Source organism: Peromyscus californicus, unplaced genomic scaffold (assembly GCF_007827085.1).
Source record: "Peromyscus californicus insignis strain IS unplaced genomic scaffold, ASM782708v3 Scaffold_6__1_contigs__length_162567912, whole genome shotgun sequence".
In the NCBI taxonomy this organism is placed as follows: domain Eukaryota; kingdom Metazoa; phylum Chordata; class Mammalia; order Rodentia; family Cricetidae; genus Peromyscus; species Peromyscus californicus.
Window position 1 is genome coordinate 147,216,438 of NW_026294584.1, and position 7,125 is coordinate 147,223,562.

Consider the following 7,125-nt stretch of genomic DNA (forward strand, 5'->3'; position numbering starts at 1 on the left):
TAAAAGAGCTAGCCAGAAATGAGCCCAAGCTAGGCCGAGCATTCATAACTAGTAAGTCTCCGTGTCATGATTTGGGAGCTGGTTGGTGGCCCAAAAGAAAAAGCCTGGTACACCACATCTTCTAATCCTTCACAAACAGTCCACCAACGGGCATCGGGTAGTCAACCATAAGAGCCTATTGGGACCGTTCTCATTCAAACCTTCAAGGAAGACTAAGTTGGCTGCTGGGACTGAGGGCACAACCTGAGCCTGGTGGAGACCTTGGGCACTGGGTAAGGTGGCCCTGATGGCCAATGACGTCTTTGGGATCTTCCAGACCTCTCCCTTCATCTGGGAACATCTGATACTATGTGGGATTCGTCTGAGAGCATGGACTGGGTTCACCTGAGAGAGGCCTCCTTCCACTCCCGTGGTCTCACAGGTCACCTTTGTACCTCTTTCTGTCTGCTTCAGCGAACCCCCGAAGGACAGTGGGCACTGCATACTCAGCTTTATTTTATTCTTGAGACACAGACTTGCTACATAGTCCAGGCTGGCCTCAAAAATCATTAAGTAGCTTAGGCTGACCTTGAATTTGACATCTTCCTGCCTTGGCCTCCTGAGCGCTGGGATTACAGATGCGTGACACCATATAGAAGCAGGTTACAGGCATTTTTCTTCATTATTAAAAGAATACTTTATTATTTTCTGTAATCAACCAGTGTAGCTGTTACATATTTAATACATTGTGTTAACTTGTGAAAACTGAAAATATTAAGTTAAATATTTCCAGACCGATACGGTTAATTTCAGAATAACGCCATACCAATAGATTAAAGTTTTTATACATTAATTTGTTTTGTGTGTGCACGCACATTTGCAGGCTCTCACAAGCCACAAAACATGTATGGATTTGGTTCTTTCCTTTTACCGTGTGAATCCTGGGGATTGAACTCACATCACCAGGCTTGGTGCCCACTGTGCCATCTCACTGGACCTCAATTTCAGTTTGTATTTATTATTTTATTTTTAAAAATTTTTATTTTAATTATGAGTCTGTGTGTGGGTGTGAACGAAGGTGTGCAGGTGGCTGGGAAAGACAGACATACTGGATCCCTCCGGAGCTGGATTGTTGGAGGTTGTGAGCCTCCTACTGTGGGTGCTAGACACTGAACTCAGGTCCTTGGCAAGAGCAGTGTGGGCTCCTAATTGCTGAGCCATCGTTCTAGCTCCATGGATCACAGTTTTAAAGTTGGATAGGTGATAACTAACCACATACGTAAGGGAAAGCTGATGGGAAGCTACCAGGCCAGGGCAGGGCTGCGTCCCTGCAAAGGTTAGGCTGATCTGTCCCCTTGCAGGTTGACATCTGACAGGAACATCTTTATGGTGATATTTTATTTGTGTTGAAATGTGATTTTATTTGTATGTTAATAAATAAAGTTGCCTGGAGATCAGAGCTAAAAGCAGGCATTTAGCAGAAGTCCAGCAGTGGTGACACACGCCCTTAATCCCATCACATGGCAGGCAGAGTCTCTGTGTGTTCAAGGACATAGCCAAGCGGTGACCCGAACCTTTAATCTCAGTACGAACCATAGAGACCTGGAGGTCTGTATAGACAGGCAGTGACGAGGAAATCATGTTGGGTTTAGAGCCAATGAGAAGGTAGAACAGAAAGGCAATAAAAAGACAGGTCACACAGGAGAAGGTCTCTCTCTGAGGGGAAGGACGGCAGCGACTGGTAAGATAGAGGCTTAAGCTAGTGCTCTGATCTTTTGGGCTTTTAACTCTGCATTTGGCTCTGTGTTTCTTATTTAATAAGATCGTTTAAAATTACATCTACACATCTTCTCTCCAGAGACCTGGTGTTTGGGGAGCAATCATCCTGACAGTTTCTCTTTACAGTCCTTTGGGGTTGTGTATCGGGGTACACACCTTTCATCTCAGAACTCAGGAAGCTGAGGCAAGAGGCTTATGAATGCTAGCCCAGGTTGGCTACACAGAGAGTTTGTGGACTATGCTGAAAGAAGAGAGAGGGAGGGGGAGAGAGAGAGAGAGAGAGAGAGAGAGAGAGAGAGAGAGAGAGAGAGAGAGAGGGTTCACTGGTTAGAAGTGCTGAATGTGGTAAGCTCCAACTCTCTTGGGGAGAATTTTCAGACCTGCAGACTAGTCTCCTCTGAGTCTCTCTCTCTCTCTCCTTCTCTCTCTGAGTGTGTGTGAACTTGCACATGTGTGCACATGTCCATGTGTAGGTCAGATGACAACTTCCAGAGTCATTCTTCAGGCGCCTTCCATCTCTTTTGTTTGAGACAGGGTCTCTTATCGGCCTGGAACTTCATCATGTCAGCTGGCCGGTGAGCCCTAGATCTGCCTTCCATCCCCCAGCTCACTGTTTCAGAATTCTGAGACAGAGGAACGGGACCCTGAGGCTTTCTTTCAGGAAGCACTGTTAGTTCACACCAGTGCTGGCTCAGGGGGTTCGCATGGAAAGGCTGGGTCCCGGGTGCGCTGTGGGGAGTAGTCACACATGTCCTCTATTCCCCTTTACACGTTGGTCCCTTTGTCTCCCTCATATGGTAGCATGCGTTTCCACTGTGTGGTCTACGTGACAGGGCCATGACAGAGTCACAGATGCACACATGGATACTGACGACGTCACATTGCCTTTGTCCTTACTACGTCACCATTGTTGGGATGTCCAGCATGTGCCACCACACCTGTGGTTCTGAGAGTCCCAACTCAGGTCATCAAGCTTGGGAGGCAAGTGCTTTACAGAATGAGTCTTCTCACTGTGCTTGAGTTTTTTTGAGATGTGTATAGCTCAGACTAGCTTCAAATGTAGCTGAGGATGGTCTCGAACTCCTGATTCTTCTGCTGTTACCTCCTAAATGTTAGGATTATACATGTGAGCCACCGAGTCCTGGTCATTTTTCCGCTTCTGTGACACAGAGCTCTAGACTGAATTCCTAGAAGGTCTTAGGAAGGGGAACGCATCAACCATTACCTTGGGTACGAGGACAGACCCAGTCTCTGGTCAGTGAGACTTGGGGTTATGCCGGCTGGCTCTCTGGCTAGGTTTCTACCTCGGGCCATTTCATTTACCTTATTAAGCCCATTACCTGCTCACTCTCTCTGGATGTTTGCTAGAACCCAGGGCCTTGTGCACACCAGGAATGTGCCCGACCACTGAGCTACGTCCTCAGCCCTCCATCTGGGGCTGTGAGCAGAGAGTGAGGAGACGTGGGTGCAACCCTCCTCATAGTGCAGTGAGGAGCAGACTCTAAAGGCCCAAGACATGACAGGCAAGAGGCCGCAGCAAAGCCGGACGTGGTGGGCTGGCTCTCCAATCCCACCTCACGGGCTGTGTCTCGAGGCTACACTGTCAGCCAGCTGGGCTAAGTTTCTTCCATTGCCCTCCCTGGCTGCAGTACCCTCCCCTCATTCACACTTGTTTTCTGGGTTCCCTTGCTAATAACCTAATGGCTAAGCGAATGTAGCCCAGGCTTGCCTTAAACTCTGGACTGTCATCCTGCCTCAGCTTCCCAAGTGCTAGGATTATAGGCATGAGTTCCCACACCAGGCTCAGCACAGACACTTTAGAACAGGATGCTTAGTAATGCTTAGGCCAGGCATCTGAGGACATCGAGGGGCTGGAGAAACACTGGTGATCAAATTCCTCCAGAGGCTGGTTTTCATTTGACTAGCTTTTCTCGTAAACATTCCAGGCTCACAGACCCTCTGCTGTTCCTCAAGAGTGTGGCCAGTGTTTGCAAAGCAAAGCACCTTCATTCTGCAGAGAAGCAGGCCCCACCCACATGCAATTTGACTGTCTATCTATGATGGCACTTGCGAAGTGTAGCAGGCAAAGAGAAGTTAGTGTTTAGTTTGAGAAGGTGTGGGATCAGGGTTTGTTGAGTGAACGCACAAGGGAAGGAAAGGTAGAGGGAAGGTCATCATGTCTACTTTAAAATCTCCCCTGCCACCTTCATCCCAGTAGAAGAAATCAACCTCTCTCTTCCCAGGTTCTCCACCTCTCTCCATTGACTTGCTGCTCTAATCATGTGCTTTTGCATCTTTCTCCTCCAGGAGCTGGTGAGGGCCTTAAGGACAGGGGATATACTTACACCCTCCACTCCAGAGCCTGACCTCTGGGAAGAAGGTGGCTGCTCACTAAATACGTGAATGAATGAACAGGTGGCTAAGCTGAGTGTTGCCTAAATTCTATAGGGGTGTGTGTGTGTGTAATTAAAATGATGTCCCTTGGGGCTGGAGATGTAGCTCAGAAGAGTGCTTGCTTGCCAGCATGCCCTAAACCCTGGTTTCCATCTCCACCACTGTATAAACCGAGCATGGTGGCACATGGTGGCACATGGTGGCACATGGTGGCTCATGGTGGCTCATGGTGGCTCATGGTGGCTCATGGTGGCTCATGGTGGCACATGGTGGCACATGCCCACAATTCCAGCACTGCTGAGGCAGAAACAGGAGAACCAGAAGGTCAAAGTCATCTTTGGCTACGTTGAGAGTTGAAAGTCAACTTGGACTATGTGAGAACCTGTTTCAAAGTAAATAAGTAAGTAAATATAAAGACAGCCGGGCATGTGTACCATAATCTGAGCACTTGGGAGGCAGAAGCAGCAGGTGGATGTCTGTGAGTTCAAGACCAGCCTGGTATACACAGTGAGTGCCAGTTCAACCTGGGCTGCAGAGTGAGAGGCCTTGTCTCAAAACAAAACCAAAACCAACCCCCCCAAAAGACCCCAGTCTTCCCCAAACAAACAAACAAACAGCAACAACAACAACACCCCATTAATCCTGAGGGTCACGTAGCCGAGGGACAAGTCAAACAGCTGGACATACAGAAGTGACAGTGAACACCAATGGCCCCGGTTAAGCAAAGGCTGATCACTCTCGGGGCCTTTCTGATTGGCAAAATGCCTGAGGGTAAACTTAGATAACCACTCCTTGGGAGTGACCAGAGGGGACCAGAAGGTAAAAGCCAGTAGTCAAAAGCTCTTTCCTTTCCACACCAGTTCAGCATGCTTAGGTGACAGATGGGACAGAAAAAGAGGACTCTCTCTTTCTCTTCCATGCTTATAAATTACTTCCATTTGTGTGGGAACCCGTTCTCGGGTTCCTCTGGCTTTACCCAGCAGGTCCGCATAGAGGAGGATTAGGACCACGGGCCTAAGTGCAGGTGTCTGGGATGGTCTGCACTTGGCTGTGCTGGGGGAGGAGGTCATTTGCTCCACCCCTTGGCATCTCTATAAATACCCTGGGGCAGAGACAGTCGGCCCGTTGGAAAAGGTTCCAGGCCCTCTCAAGGCTATCCTTTATTTTCTATCTGTTTATCTCCGAAATATAAATCTTTCTATCTAATATTTCCTGCTGCTCACATTCAAGAAAACTCTGGGGAGCTGTGGGGTTGGTGGGTAAACGCCCCACACGTTTGTATTTGTATTTATTTATATTTTAAGTGCCTTGACATAGGTGGGCTTATCTCACAGCACACATCTGTGAAGCAGTCTTTCTGAATCACTGGTAAAACTGAGCTATGGAATTTTCCCTCTGAAAAAATGTCAAGTACACACACTTTCCATGATCTCTCGAGTTTGGGAGGTTTTGGGTGCAACAATCTTTGTATGGCTGGAAGGGAAGGGAAGGGAAGAGAAGAGATGTGGTGATATACTGTGTACTCTAATAAAATTTGCTGGAAGATCAGAGAACAGAACAAGCTACTAGATTAAACGTAGAGGCTAGGCAATGGTGACACACATCTTTAATCCTGGCACTCGGGAGGCAGAGATCCATCTAGATCTTTGTGAGTTCAAAGCTACCCTGGACTACATGAAATTGACTCAGTCTAGGAGAGAAACAGAGCCAGGCAGTGTTGACACACACCTTTAATCCCAGCACTTGAGATCTCATGCCTTTGCTTGGGAAGCACACACGCCTTTAATCCTGGGAAGTGATGGCTGGGCAGAGAAAGGTATATAAGGCATGAGGAAACAGGAACTAAAGTTTTTTCAGGCTGAGGAGTCCTAGAGGTAAGACATGGCTTGTTCCTTTGTCTCTCTGATCTTTCAGACAAATTTTATTAGGGTACACAATATACCACCACAAAGAGAGACCATCTGTCTCAACCCTTCACCTCCAAACAGTACCCAGGAGTTAAGCCACTTAACTGACGAAGTCTCATAAATCATGCTGCGGGGCTGTGGGTGGACCTCAGTGGAGGAGCATTTGGCTACTGTGAGTGTGAAGCCCTGGGTTTAATTTCCACAGAGCAAAGATATAGGTTAATAAATCAAACCCAAACAAGTCCTTGTCAAAACAAACCCTCGCTCTATGTTGTCGTTCAGCCATTTCTTATTCTTCACTACTTCCTGTCCCTCCTGCTCTTCTTTTTGAGGCAGGATTTTGCTATGTAACCAAGGTTGGCCTAAAATTTACTATGTAGCCAAGCATTGAACTTGAGGAGATCCTCCTGCCTCAGTCTCCTGACTGCTGAGGTCATAGGTGTGTCACCACACCTGACTTCTGTTTCCTGTTCCAGGAAACAGTTGACTCAGACAATGAATCTAGAGAAGTACCCTGCAGGTGCATGCTTATATTCCTAGAATTTGGAAGGCTGAGATAGGAAGATTGCCATTGGCTCAGGCTAGCCTGGGCTACAGTGTGAGAACCTGTATCAATCTAGCAAAAACAATAATAGTAACTTAAAAAATATGGGCTGGAGAGATGGCTCAGCAGTTAAGAGCACTGTTTCCTCTTCAGAGGACGCAGGTTCAATTCCCAGCAGCCATATGGCTGCTCACTACTGTCTGTAACTCTAGTCCAGGGGATCTGACACCCTCACACAGACATACATACAGGCAAAACACCAATGCAAATAAATAAATAAATAAACAAACAAACAAACAAATAAATAAAACACCTGGGAATGTTTCTCAATTGGTGGAGTGCTTGCTTAACAACTAGGAAGCCTGGATTTGGTTTCTAGCACTGCATAAAACCGGATGTAGTGGTGCAGGCCTGTAATCTAGCGCTGGGGAGGGAGATCCAGGATGATCAGGAGTTCAAGGTCATCCTCAGCTGTATAGCAAGTTGAAGCCCAGTCTGGGCTACATGAAACAACCAGGGAAA